Source organism: Macrobrachium rosenbergii, chromosome 12, assembly GCF_040412425.1.
Source record: "Macrobrachium rosenbergii isolate ZJJX-2024 chromosome 12, ASM4041242v1, whole genome shotgun sequence".
In the NCBI taxonomy this organism is placed as follows: Eukaryota; Metazoa; Arthropoda; class Malacostraca; order Decapoda; family Palaemonidae; genus Macrobrachium; species Macrobrachium rosenbergii.
This window is the reverse complement of record NC_089752.1, coordinates 66,709,514-66,725,319: the sequence shown is the minus strand read 5'-3', so window position 1 is coordinate 66,725,319 and position 15,806 is coordinate 66,709,514. Positions and strand designations below refer to the sequence as shown.

At 36.5% G+C, this 15,806-nt stretch overlaps 1 protein-coding gene across 3 annotated transcripts in view; it reads left to right on the top strand.

Annotated features, from left to right (window-relative positions):
* LOC136843713 (uncharacterized) overlaps nt 1-1,819 on the top strand; it is a 383,396-nt gene extending 381,577 nt beyond the window's left edge. For all 3 annotated transcript variants that reach the window (XM_067112307.1, XM_067112305.1, XM_067112306.1), the window contains one exon: nt 1-1,819. This exon is cut by the window's left edge. The gene's annotated coding sequence lies outside the window, so the exon portion shown is untranslated.
* The last annotated feature ends 13,987 nt before the right edge of the window (nt 1,820-15,806 follow it).

The window sequence follows — 15,806 nt, the reverse complement described above, 5'->3', positions numbered from 1 at the left end:
TCTTCAAGTTTCAGAGGATGAGGAATTAAACGTATTTGTCAATACATTCACTTAATGCTACAAATATCTCTATTGATAAAATTCCGCAGGAAGTGTAATTTTTCATATCTGGAAACAAACACGTGTGCACAAACACTCCAAAAAATTTACTGTCTACACAAACCATGTGTTGCTGACATGTTACTGAGCTTATTTCAAAATTTGTTTGAAAGGCATGCTCCTTGGATAAATGTAAAATGGACACACGGAGTAAGACTGAATTATTCCGTGAATTTTTGGGATTGCCTAATTGTTTCTCCACCATCATTTTTTGTCAGAGTGAAACTAATACGCCAAAGACAGTTGTTCAGATTATCTTTCACCCTGTAAATTGTGAAAATAATCGCAGTTCAGTGGAAAACTGTGGGACATGAATATCCTCGGTGAACGATGAAATACTGGCCATAGTAAAATTTCTCGTTATGTATTCAATTGTTGAAATCACATCAGTGAACTTGACAATACAAAAACGCAGGCCAAAGGAATGCAGAACTCATTGTCAGGATGTATAGCTTTGAGGGGATGACGATGATTGCGGACAAGCCTCATTTTTTTGTGCAATAGAAAGTATATTAACTAAATTTATTTATATGATTTTCTTGCTACATGAGGTCTCAGTGATTTTCAGCAAGGCAAGTTGGATTAGGGCCAATTGCATTTCACAGCACTTACTACATTTCTAAAACCCTAATGACATAACTCTTCAAAGATTTCTCAAGATGCCAGATGTCTGCTTTCTTTTTCTACAATGTGTACATATAGTACAAATTGCTTTTTGTCAAAATCGTGTACTTGACTTATTACTTAGATACCTTAAGTGCCATGTTGTGGGAGATTTTAAGGGAACAGATACATGTTATTCAGTGTATTTACCTGTACATGTTGTGCAATTTATGTTTATGCTTGAAGTGATTTCTTTCTTCAGTGAATTTGTGAAATGAATTTTCTGTGACTGTTGTTAAGAAGGAAGGAAAATGAAAGAACAGAATACAATATAGTTGGTGTTTGCCTTTCAATAGGTTTGGAGATTCTTCATTTTCTTTGAGATTTGCTATTTTTGTTCTGTTGCCTCAAAACCCCGTTCCTGAAATCAGTGTAACGTCAATAACTTTTATGTCTCGTTGATGGCAAGCACCAAACCGGTGCTGCTTGCTTAAAACTGTGCGAAATATTTTCATCTTGATGCTAAGAGCCAGCCAGTAAAACAGTTACCTTATCTGAAACTACGATCAAAGGTTCTCCTCTTGATGTATACTGCCGGCAGGCAAAGCCCGTTCAATAAAATAATATGACTGTTCACTGCGAGAAGGAAACCGGTAAGAGAGTAATACTTTTTGGGAAGCACTGTAAAAAGTTTTTCCTATAATGCTGGCAGCCAACGAAAGGGTTATATAACAGATAGCCTACACGCATTAAAAATTCCTTTGTTGCTTTCAGCCAACAAAACATGAGATAGCATCATACAAGTTTATGATGCTGTCTTAATACTCTAGAAGGACCTCTGGCTATAAGCAGTTTGTTACGTGGTGACTGACGGTTACTGCCACTTTTCATTTATCGAAACCATCCCAAGAAAACATGATGATGTACATTTTATGCAGGTTCGTTTTCATTTGTTTGTGAATAGTGAGATTTACGTTTGGAAATAGGAGAGTTAGGAAATAACACAAAAACATTATTTCCTAACTGTTTTCTGTTCGAGATTAAGTCTTGACTTGGTTTATACACACACACACATATATATATACATATGTATATATATATATATATATATATATATATATATATATATATATATATATATATATATATATATATATATATATATATACCATCAAAAGGATAAGGTTGGAAGTTGATATTATATATATATATATATATATATATATATATATATATATATATATATATATAGAGAGAGAGAGAGAGAGAGAGAGAGAGAGAGAGAGAGAGAGAGAGAGAGAGAGTAATGTTTCTGGAGGCCATCCTTACAGAAGTGAAGCGTGGCGGGCGGTGAGGATCGCCACCAGCGGCAGCGGGATGCTGCGACTCATAAGTGCTTTCATTAGGTTTAGAGCCTCGTTGTTCTTCTTGTGCAAACAGCAAGTTAACTTTTAGATTATTTTTGTAAATGTGGTGTAATGTTTTGTGAATAAAAATAGTTGTAGTTTTGTGATAAGATAATAAAATGGAGAAGTTTACTTTTGTGTTCTCTATAACCCCACTCTTGTTAACCTTAGTTTACCATGTCAAGTTATTATATGCATACGCAAATTAATTTCATTTTTACCCGAAGTGACCACTTACATAAAAAAAGTTCTGATGTAGACTAACAAAATTTAGAAGTTAAAGAAAAAAGTTATCATTCATAAAAGAGGTCCAGTCCACATGAAACCATAATACAACTATTTTTAAATGCAGTAGTAGGCTACCTTCACTTATCAGAAGCTTTTGGGGCGTGGCTGTCTGATAAGTAACAAAGTTTAAGTAATAAAGACCTATATTATAGCGTGCACTTTACTATTCTCTGTAAATCTTACCGCCAACAGCAATTCTACATAGCTCCTAACCTACACTAACCGTTACTTTACAATTTTAATATTCAGTTTAAGATATTTACTAGAAAATGCATCACATCTGAAATGGTGGCATTGCAAAAAATAATCAAAATAATATAGCTGATAAGTGCAGAAGTCCGTTAAGTTGAGGCTCTTTGATAACAAAACTGAATCAAATATACATTCTTGTGGTAATAAAAGATAATAGGAAGAAAAAATCACCATACAAATGAAAAGACCTGTCGGGAATTTACGTCCGACTCACTACTGTAGTTCTGAGTCGAGATGTCGGTTGACTCGGGATACCCCTGGCCTGAAGGGCAAAAATCTGCAAACATCGAAGAGAAGGCCCAGCAACATTCGGTTGGGGTTTTTACAGTTTTATTACAAAATTAGGCTCTGAAAATTTAACATACATTAAGCCAAAGTACAACCTTAAGGACCACGTGGTCGGGTACAAGGCACAAAACTCCAAAAAACGGAAAGTCTCACAAAACCTGCAAAACCCATGACATCGGCCTCAGAAAGTTACAATTTCACGTGAATCTTATTTCAGAATCATCAGACTACAGTACACTTTGACTGAGCATCAACCATACTAAGCCTCGCCGGGCAAAATTACAAGGTGATTCGAGGTGAACACCTCATGGACTCTACAACAAAACCAGCTCTTGGCTGAAGCACAAGGATTACACGAGCCTACCTCTGGTGGTACCCTGGGAGAAAGAGGCAGAGGGAACTTCAACTGCAGCGCTTCAGTGAAACGCAGTTCACGACTTCAGATACACTACTCAAACACGACAGTAATCACTCTCAGAAAACTTACTGACACCCATAAATTTGTGTCGTACAAAAGGGTTAAAAAAATGTAAACAGTATAGTTAGGGATCCCAGTGTCGTTTAATTCAAAAGTTGCGCCCAAAAGGTTTGACTGGTTTAACCGAATGTATATGCAATAGGCATGACTCAGAGGGATTTCTTAATTTTCGCATTCCTGGGGTTTGGAAGAAGGGACCCTTAAAAGGGAACCCTTAAATTCCTTATAATTCAACTTCCGCGCCCATTCACGAAACGATGTGTACTTAGCAGAAACATACAGTAAAGAGCAATAATGCAACTTACGAGGAAAACCTCATCAGCATTACCATTTAAGAATGGTAGTAATTATGGTAATTAATTCCTTATAATTCAAATTTCGCGCCCAAAATATCTTTTTGTTTCATAGGCTTTGTATGCTCATGTACTATCTAAAAACACAACTTAAGAACAAATCTGACCTGGCATTACCATTTAAGAAGGGTCAAAGGTCAAATATGAACCTTGAAAGTCCTCATAATTCACAATATTTACCCATCGTTCATATTTAGTTTATAAGATGTTCCTGATATATAGTCATTCAGAATGCAACTTAAGGACAAAAATTCAATGACATTACCATTTAAGAATGGTAGCAATTATGGTGATTAATTCCTTATAATTCAAATTTCGCGCCCAAAATATCTTTTTGTTTCATAGGCTTTGTATGCTTAGGTACTATCTAAAAACACAACTTAAGAACAAATCTGACCTGGCATTACCATTTAAGAAGGGTCAAAGGTCAAATATGAGCCATGAAAATCCTCATAATTCAAAATATTTGCCCATCATTCATGTTTAGTTTATAAGATGTTCCTGTTGAACAGTCACTCAGAATGCAAATTAAGAACAAAAATTCAGCGGCACTACCATATAGGAAGGGTATCAATGATAGTAACCATTCCTGATGATTCAAATTTTGCGCCCGAAATGTTTCTTTACTTTATACCCTTTGTATTTTTTATGTACTATAGAAAAGAACATAACAAATCTGATTTGTCATTACCATCCAAGTAGGGTCAGAGATCAAATATGAACCCTGAAAGTCCTCATAATCCAAAATATCCACCTATCTTTCATATTAGTATTTAGTTTGTAAGTTGTTCCTGTTGAATAAACATTTTGCAAGACGTCAACTGACACAGAACATGTCAACTTTGTCAATAGACAGGATTCACGTACCAAAGAAAGACACAGTATTCAATGTTTATTCAGTTGATTTACCATCATCATCATCCAGGTGCCATATCCCCAAGGACGTCGGCAATCATGGCTTGCCACTCCTCTCCATTTCCGACTCTCTGCAGCAACTGAGCTGCAGACATTCTTCCTCCAGTCATTCTCACCAATCCATCCATATATTTTTGTCTAGGTCTTCCTCTCAGCCTCCTTCCATTGATTTTACCAGTGAGAGAGAGATGTTCTAGTTCTTGTCTTCTCACTATGTGACCCACAAACCACATTTGTCTACCTCTCACTGAGGCCAAAAGTTCTCTCTCAACACCTACTCTCTCTAATACCTGCTCATTAGTTTTCCTTTCTGTCCATGATATTTTCAGCATCCTTCTCCAAAAACACATTTCTGCAGCTTGTAACCTCTCCTCGTCTGCCTTCCTCAAGGTCCAAGTTTCACAGCCATACAACAATACAGACCAAACAAAACATTTAACAAATCTCCTCCTTAGATTCATCGATATTTTTTGAGTTGGTGACTAATTTCTTGATCTTGCCAAATGCATCTTTTGCCATGGATATTCTCTTCCTGATCTCTTTTCGCATTTTCCATCACTTGTGACAGTGCATCCTAAATAATTAAAGCTATCGGTTTGTTTAACTATTTCAGCATTAATTCTTATATCTGTTCTTGGGGGGATTTCATCTTTGGAGATAATTTACACAATTATGGTATTGGTTGGTTGGGTAAGGGGTATAGTTACTAACATAGGGGTGATTCAGTCGGGACCCATGAATTCTGTCCTAACAAAGTTAATTGAATTTCTTTCTCTTGTCAAAAGAAGAAAAGGCGTAGCTTCAAGATGGCGTCAGGCCTCTCTCTGCAGCTCGTGTTGTTATTCCGTAAGACAAGGTTTTAATTTTTTTTTTTTTTTTAGTGCTTGACCTAATATTACGCACTTGCAATATAGTGTTTCTTGACTGTGAAAACTTGCTGATTCTAGTGATGTGATGCTGAATAGTGAAAACTACGTTGATAAAAGGGTATCACGTGAGATATATTGTCAACCTGACATTTTTTTTATTCTGAGACGTAGTGCAATGTAAATAACGGCGTCAGTAGGGGATGTACCGACGGTGGTGTACCGACATTCAGAGTATATGCCCCCAGTTTAAATCTCAATACAATATTTGGTAAGCAGAAAACTCACAAGGTGTTTAATCACAAGTTCTACAGTCTGTGTCCTATTGTCATAATTCGTCTTTTATTCTACATACATATACCTAGGCCCGACAGTGGTACTCTATTTAAAACCTCTTACCAGTGGACTTTAATTCCCTCAAACTGCATGATTAAAATTAAGGAAGATAGGCCTTTACCTAAAGTTTACTGTACAACCACCAATTTTCAGTAAAGTTGGTTACCTGATTTTTGTTGGAAATTTATCTCCTGGTAGTTTGGATTATCCCCATCTTACCCTACCCGTATTGTTGATTTATTTTTACAGTGGGATTAGCTATGGATTAGCCTATGGAGATTTTCGCAGATTATGAGTCACCTGCAACAAATCGTCTACAAATGGATACTTCAACTCCAGAGGATGCCCAAGTGCACTATACAGGCGACCAAGATGTTGTTCATCCAGGTATGTGAATTCAGTTTTGAGCAAGCTATAACCGTTTGTCAAGTATCCACGATCCTTTTGTTTCCAGACAACTTATAATTTCATTCATCTATCGAATTATGAAGTTTTGCACAAACGTATAAAAATCAGTGCGTTGATATCAAAGGTGTTAGAGTCAGTGATTAGTTAGTACAGTATTTGTCAATCATGAATCAAGATTGTAGAGTGCACTTCTCAAAGGTAAACCATAATTACTATTTAGTTAGGTGTACAGGGAAAATCAATTTCTAAACTGCACCAGATAATAACCTTAAATATATATTGTTATTAGTATCAAAATAATATTTTTTATATTTAAGGTTATTATCTGGTGCAGTTTAGCCATTGATTTTCCCTGTACACCTGACTAAATAGTAATTATGCTTTACCTTTGAGAAGTGCACTCTACAATCTTGATTCATGATTGACAAATACTAACTAATCACTGACTCTAACACCTTTGATATCAACGCACTGATTTTTATACGTTTGTGCAAAACTTCATAATTCGATAGATGAATGAAATTATAAGTTGTCTGGAAACAAAAGGATCGTGGATACTTGACAAACGGTTATAGCTTGCTCAAAACTGAATTCACATACCTGGATGAACAACATCTTGGTCGCCTGTATAGTGCACTTGGGCATCCTCTGGAGTTGAAGTATCCATTTGTAGACGATTTGTTGCAGGTGACTCATAATCTGCGAAAATCTCCATAGGCTAATCCATAGCTAATCCCACTGTAAAAATAAATCAACAATACGGGTAGGGTAAGATGGGGATAATCCAAACTACCAGGAGATAAATTTCCAACAAAAATCAGGTAACCAACTTTACTGAAAATTGGTGGTTGTACAGTAAACTTTAGGTAAAGGCCTATCTTCCTTAATTTTAATCATGCAGTTTGAGGGAATTAAAGTCCACTGGTAAGAGGTTTTAAATAGAGTACCACTGTCGGGCCTAGGTATATGTATGTAGAATAAAAGACGAATTATGACAATAGGACACAGACTGTAGAACTTGTGATTAAACACCTTGTGAGTTTTCTGCTTACCAAATATTGTATTGAGATTTAAACTGGGGGCATATACTCTGAATGTCGGTACACCACCGTCGGTACATCCCCTACTGACGCCGTTATTTACATTGCACTACGTCTCAGAATAAAAAAAATGTCAGGTTGACAATATATCTCACGTGATACCCTTTTATCAACGTAGTTTTCACTATTCAGCATCACATCACTAGAATCAGCAAGTTTTCACAGTCAAGAAACACTATATTGCAAGTGCGTAATATTAGGTCAAGCACTAAAAAAAAAAAAAAAAATTAAAACCTTGTCTTACGGAATAACAACACGAGCTGCAGAGAGAGGCCTGACGCCATCTTGAAGCTACGCCTTTTCTTCTTTTGACAAGAGAAAGAAATTCAGTTAACTTTGTTAGGACAGAATTCATGGGTCCCGATTGAATCACCCCTATGTTAGTAACTATACCCCTTACCAAACCAACCAATACCATAATTGTGTAAATTATCTCCAAAGATGAAATCCCCCCAAGAACAGATATAAGAATTAATGCTGAAATAGTTAAACAAACCGATAGCTTTAATTATTTAGGATGCACTGTCACAAGTGATGGAAAATGCGAGAAAGAGATCAGGAAGAGAATATCCATGGCAAAAGATGCATTTGGCAAGATCAAGAAATTAGTCACCAACTCAAAAATATCGATGAATCTAAGGAGGAGATTTGTTAAATGTTTTGTTTGGTCTGTATTGTTGTATGGCTGTGAAACTTGGACCTTGAGGAAGGCAGACGAGGAGAGGTTACAAGCTGCAGAAATGTGTTTTTGGAGAAGGATGCTGAAAATATCATGGACAGAAAGGAAAACTAATGAGCAGGTATTAGAGAGAGTAGGTGTTGAGAGAGAACTTTTGGCCTCAGTGAGAGGTAGACAAATGCGGTTTGTGGGTCACATAGTGAGAAGACAAGAACTAGAACATCTCTCTCACTGGTAAAATCAATGGAAGGAGGCTGAGAGGAAGACCTAGACAAAAATATATGGATGGATTGGTGAGAATGACTGGAGGAAGAATGTCTGCAGCTCAGTTGCTGCAGAGAGTCGGAAATGGAGAGGAGTGGCAAGCCATGATTGCCGACGTCCTTGGGGATATGGCACCTGGATGATGATGATGGTAAATCAACTGAATAAACATTGAATACTGTGTCTTTCTTTGGTACGTGAATCCTGTCTTTTGACAAAGTTGACATGTTCTGTGCCAGTTGACGTCTTGCAAAATGTTTATTCAACAGGAACAACTTACAAACTAAATACTAATATGAAAGATAGGTGGATATTTTGGATTATGAGGACTTTCAGGGTTCATATTTGATCTCTGACCCTTCTTGGATGGTAATGACAGATCAGATTTGATATGTTTTTTTTCTATAGTACGTAAAAAATACAAAGGGTATAAAATAAAGAAACATTTTGGGTGCAAAATTTGAATCATAAGGAATGATTACTATCATTGATACCCTTCCTATATGGTAGTGCCACTGAATTTTTGTTCTTAATTTGCATTCTGAGTGACTGTTCAACAGGAACATCTTATAAACTAAACATGAATGATGGGCAAATATTTTGAATTATGAGGATTTTCAGGGCTCATATTTGACCTTTGACCCTTCTTAAATGGCAATGCCAGGTCAGATTTGTTCTTAAGTTGTGTTTTTAGATAGTACCTAAGCATACAAAGCCTATGAAACAAAAAGATATTTTGGGCGCGAAATTTGAATTATAAGGAATTAATTACTATAATTACTGCCTTTCTTAAATGGTAATGCCATTGAATTTTTTTCTTAAGTTGCACTCTGAATGACTATTCAACAGGAACAACTTATAAACTAAATATGAACAATGGGCAAATATTTTGAATTTTTAGTGCTTTATGGGTTCATGTTTGACCTTTGACCCATCTTAAATGGTAATGCCAGGTCAGATTTGTTCTTAAGTTGCGTTTTTGGATAGTACCTAAGCATACAAAGCTTATGGAGTGAAAAATTATTTTGGGCGCGAAATTTGAATTATAAGGGATTAATTACCATAATTACTATCATTCTTAAATGGTAATGCTAATGAGGTTTTCTTCTTAAGTTGCATTATTGCTCTTTCCTGTATGTTTCTGCTAAGTACACATCGTTTCTTGAATGGGCGCGGAAGTTGAATTATAAGGAATTTAAGGTCCCTTCTTCCAAACCCCAGGAATGCGAAGCTTAAGAAATCCCTCTGAGTCATTCCTATTGCATATACAGTCGGTTAAAGCAGTCAAACCTTTTGGGAGCAACTTTTGAATTAAACGACACTGGGCTCCTGAACTAGTAGCGCCCTCGGGGGTGGGGATCCACTTGGATACGCGCCTCCTCCCCTAAGTCGAGGTAAAAAAAATTATAGTGTGTGAGAGAGAGAGAGAGAGAGAGAGAGAGAGAGAGAGAGAGAGAGAGAGAGTGTGTGTCTTTGTAGGTGACTAATGACAAAGGCTTCCAAAAATGTTTCGAGTTTGCCACAGAAATTTCAAGTACCTTAAAGATTGAAGTTAAAATGCCCAGAGTAGCCAGCAGTCAGCGATACAGATCTAACCCCTCCTCTACCCATATAGCAGTGCAGAGGAATATTATAAGAGTCTTTTTTTTGCCATTTTTGGATTTCGTCATTGCTCAGTTTCATGATAGATCATCACAGTGTTGCTAGGTCATTGTGCTCACTGATGCCAAGTTATTTCAGTCGCACCACATTCCAGGACTTGGTTCCTGCACTGAATATGTATACAAATTATATACTTGACCATATAACCGATGCTGAGGAATATGAAGCTGAACACAAACTTTGGAGAGGAAGGTGGGGTACAGTTGAAAGAACTCTCTCCCATTGTCAGTGTGCGAGACTTCAGAAAGGTGTTCTGAAAATGATCCAGTAACTAGAAGGCTGTTACAAATGTATGCATCTTTGTCTGTTTCTTCTGCATCTGCAGAGAGGAGCTTTTCTACCCTATGTCTTGTAAAGAGTTATAGAAGAGCAACAATGGAACAAGATCGACTGAATGGTCTTGCCAAATTATATATTCATAGCGCCTTATCAGAAAATCATCAGGAAATTTCTTCCGTTACCGATATATTTTCTAGAAAGGTCAAGAGGCGACTTGATTTTATATTGTAGTTAAATAGTTTGTCTCTCACGATAATCTAAGATTAATCAGAGGCACTACAGGATTTATAAAATTTCGAAAGGAAGATCTAATTCATATACCATTTTGATTTTTGAATCATTCACTAATAATTCTGGTAATCTTTTATTGCAAAATTAATTTTGCTTCATTTGTAATAATATCTGAAAATAAAGCACTATTTAAATCTGCAGTTTGGTGGTAGAACTTTCCCAGGCGGGGCTGGATCTTCATCGATTTGGGGGGTGGGGAGAGACTGGGTGATATGGAAAAGTGGCCCCCAGTCCTGATCAAATTCTACGGGCGCTACTGCACGTACAGTACATATAATACAAATATACAAATATGCCTGTGTGCCGCTAGTGTCGGCAGCACGAGGCACCAACAGTCACTCCACTGCCCAACCCTCCAAATCGTCCCTGCAATCGTCCCACGCTCCACAAAGTCGTATAGTGAGCTAATGTAATCTCTCTCTATTTTTGTCATCCGCGTCTTGACGTGGTTAAAGCTTATCCAAGGTATTGCTTGATGATCTAGAAGTAACGTAAATATATAACTGCAGTCTTTTTGGGTCGATGTCGCAAAATTTCCTTGTTTGAATTGTGTACCTTGCCGTGGACCACGTGGTCCGTTGGTTCTGTCTTTGTTAAATTTAAATAGTCTAATTTTGTAATAAAACTGTAAAAACTCAAATGAATCTTGGTGGACCTTCTGTTAGATGTTTGCAGATTTTTGCCCCTCAGGCCAGATTACAGCGAGCCAACTAACATCTCGACTCAGAACTAGTGCGTAGGAGGTAAAATTTCCGACAACACCAGTGACAGAAGGTAAGCAAGAAGAGTACGAACAGAAAACCCATATTTCATAAACTTACAAACTAAAGATCCTCAAGTCCACAGAGAGTAAATATTTTTATTCACCAGATTAGATTAGTTGTCAAGAGCCAAAGTACTTGACAGACTAAAAGAAAATACATAACCTCAGTCCGAATTCGTTTGCGCAGGTAATTGTTATTTTTTTTTATTAAGTCTATGCTTAGGACACACTGGTTATATATTATATTTCTTAAAGTTTAAACATTAGAAATAAAAACTATGGACCCAGGTCCTTCTAAAAAAACTAGTTCTTTGTGCTTTGTTCATGATTCACTGCCAAAATGAGCTAGTAAGATCCATTAATAACTTTCTGATGATAGCCGTTAAACATACAAATGCAGATTGACACAACTTTATTCCAAGGTAATTATTAATCATCATGTAAAAAGAGTTAGGTGTGCAAAGAGTAGTTGCAAGTGGGTGGGTCTAAAAAAAACCTTATACTCTATCAAACTTGCACTAGCACGGCAGGCTGGGATGACAAGTACTATTATTATTATTATTATTATTATTATTATTATTATTATTATTATTATTATTATTGAAAAGGATGGCTGTATTCTGCGAATTTATCTTACACAGGATCTTTTCTATTCTCCTTATATTTCGCTTTTCAGGCTCAGCGATGTTGGTCAGCAACTGGCCAATATTCATATCGGAAAAGGACAGTGTGAGATGAGGGAAGCGTTTTTATTGAATTATTCGTTCAAAAATCTGTAGATTTCTTCGTGGTCTCGTTCGGTGGTTTGGATTCTGGATTCTTTTCTTATTTATACTGGCCAGTTGCTGACCAACATCGCTGGGCCTGAAAAGCGAATTATAAGGAGGATAGAAAAGATCCTGTATAAGATAAATTCGCAGAATATAGCCATCCTTTTCAATAAGACCCGCCTGAAAGAGGGTCTGCTCCCCTCATATATTATTATTATTATTATTATTATTGTTATTATTATTATTATTATTATTATTATTATTATTATTATTATTATTATTATTATTATTATTATTATTATTATTATTATTATTATTATTATTATTATTATTATTATTATTATTATTATTATGAAGATGAATCCTTTTCATATGGAATAAGCCTACAGGGGCCACTGACTTGTAATTCAAACTTCCAAAGAGTATGGTGTTCATTTGAAAGAAGGAACAGAAGATCATAGGAAACACAGAAAGAAGAGATCAGTTATTAGAAGAGAAAAATATATTAGCAAATTATCAAACAGATAAAAGTGTAAGTACATTATACAATGCAAGGAGAATTGCTTCATGGTAGTAGTGAATTGCATCTTTGCTTGAACTTTTGAGGTCACAATTGCACAACGTCCTCAGGGAGACTGTGCCACAGTCCAGTAGTGTAAGGAATAAAGGCCCTCTGGGACTGAGAAGTTTGGCAGTGAGGCACATTTATTGCATACATATTGGTGCTGCTGTTCAGCAAATCTGGTTGCTCTCGGCAGGAAAAGGGGATCAGGGATCAATGGCGAATGTGAAAGATCTTTATTAAAATAGAACTTATGACAAATTTACTAATAAAAGGCCATCTGACGATGGTCCAAGTCATAAATGCTCATATTAGGAAACAAAAACCTACCACCACGAACCAATCTGTTTAAAAGAGATAAAGCTCTGGCAGAGGCAGACATCTACACTGGAGAACAGTAAAGGAAGGACACATTACCTAAAGAAGGTTACTCTGGTTTTATCACTGTTTTAAACATATGAGGCTTTACATACAATACTTAACTTCCGTGCAGCATTTGTTGACACTCTTATTACATGTTTCTCAAAAGTAAGCTGCGAGTCGAAAGTTACACCATGTATAGTTAAAACTTCAGTGTCATTTAGCAGAGTCCCATCCACCTGAAGAGGAGGATGAGATAGAAAATCAGTACGAGATCTACTAATTAGTAACGTTTTCGTTTTCCTGGAGCTCAGCCTCATACCCCAGTAACTATACCATTCACTAATGTCCCTCCAAATCACGATTGAAACTGAAGGAAGCTTCATTTCTCATTAGTAGAAACTTTACTGCACAAACAAGTATTGCATCATTGGCATACTCAACAATCTTGTTTTCTAGGTCAACAACCATATCACTTGTATACACTAAAAATAACAGTGGACCAAGGGCACTAGCCTGTGGAAGTCCATACACAATAGGTCTTGGTACATTAAGATCCCAACAACAGCAACTCACTGCTGCCTACCTGTAAGGAAATTTTGAGGTAGACCTAAAACATATCCACCCACCCAAAGATTCTGAAGTTTATAGACAAGTGCCTTATGATTTATTAAATCAAAAGCAGAATTACAGTCTGTCTGAATTATTCTACACTCAAAACCCTTATTGAGATGCTCTTGCAAATGGCATATCAAAACTAAATGAGCACCACAGGTACCTAACTGCTTCCTATATGCATTTTGATTATCAGCTAACAATCCTTTGGATTCCACAAAGGCCTACTCATAAATTGGCTTAAAAGTAAGTTTTTCTGCAACTTTGGAGAGCACAGAGAGAATAGAAATTAAAATGTAGTTACTGCTGTCTGCAAATATGCCATTCTTTGGAACAGGCACGATATGACTTAGCTTGCGCTCATCTGTGAAGATACTATTCAACATAAAAATCTACAGCATCTACTAATCTTGGGAGACAAAACATTAGAAACTTTTTTAAAAAAAAACAAAGGGAACAAACAATTAGAATCTTCTCCACCCCAGCTATCAAGATTACCAAGAATTTTCTTAACATCCCTAAAGCAAAATGCAATTTTGTAACAAAAAGTTCAGGATGATGAGTATTAGGGAGAGGGACATCCTCAGCTGATTGCTTAGCTTCAGAGGCTCAATGAAGTAGTTTAGCCTTTTCCTTTGGGCCGGTAGTAAATCTGCCATCAGCTGTTAGTAGTGGTGGAATGGAAGATGAGCATGACCCAAAGACAGAATATTCCAATTTGGTCCACCACAGATGAGGATGAGCAATTCCTTCAAGTCTCCTCTTTAAGGAATTATTTTAATTTCACTCAGCTATATGATAAATCCTATTCCCAGCATGGCGAGACTCGACAAAACTGGTGTAATTTCCATGTGAACGATTTCGTCTCCATGTATTAAATTTGGTCTGCTTCTCATAGTAAGCTCATTTAAAAGTACCATCAGACCATGGCTGGTCATTTATCCTAATCTTGACGACCTTTCTAGAGACATACCTCACTAAAATAGCCTTTAGCATTTCGTTTAACTTCTTATTGAGATCTGCATCTGATATGGCATCTGAAATATTAAGTGCCTGACAAGCTTGAATAATGCAATCCCAAGTGGCTCTAGATTCCAGCCAGACCATTTTTCCAAAGGTGGCATTAGGAATGTACAGACTGACAGGTATGTCCATCTCAATGGAACAATGGTCGGGAGTGCTATATACTCGCAGACCTTGGACTTAACCATAGCTAGAACATCTCTGAATATGAGTTCTAGTCTATTACCAGAAATATACTTGGGTTCCTCGTTTAACTTGACAAAATCGGTGGACACACAGGACTCAAGAGCAGACCAGCCATGGTGATCAGTGGAATATGAATTAAGCCATTTGTTGTGCTTTGCACTGCAATCTCCACAAATAACAAATGAAGCTTTTGAATCCTGTGATTGAGCCATACTAATCATCTCCAAGAAGCATTCATATACAGAATCGTCAATATTTGGATTTCCCTAAACATAATATGCATAAACATTGTAGAATTTGCTAAGATTCTTAAAACGAAGAGCTTCATGGCAACTCCACTCCAAGTTTTTGGACGATAAGTAAGTCTTCCAGATATACTGTAGTGTATACAGCCATACCTTGTGCATGTGGGATGTTACAACAATAAATAAAATCTGTGCCAACAAACTCTGGGATTGAAAATTCGCCCTCTGACTTGTTACAACTTAGGAGTGTCTCAGATAAAAACATCAAATCATAGTTACAGGCACAACTTTGGAGATAAAGAAAGTCTGACCTCAGGCCTCGAATATTTGAGTAAAGTGCTGTTTATCTAGATCTGAGTGTTTCACAGGGAGCACGAGCTTTTGCTGATAATGGTGCGATGAATATTGCCTAAAGAAAGGGCTCCATTTTTACATTACTTCTAATGCTAGGTAAAAAAAAATTACTAATTCCTGCACATTATTCATAATAAAAACATTTCTGTGTGCAAGCATTCATGTATAGGAAGACAAGAAAAGCTGAACTAGTTTTATAGAATTCACCTTTCACCACAGTATCACATACAGTATATGTTCATCAATTTGTTATATCAAATTATGCAAGAAAAAGTAACTGAACAAATTCAGCTGGAAATCCTTGCTGGTTTAGTGAATTTTGTACTGTCAGCAAATTACAATATATTGTTTCATTCAATAT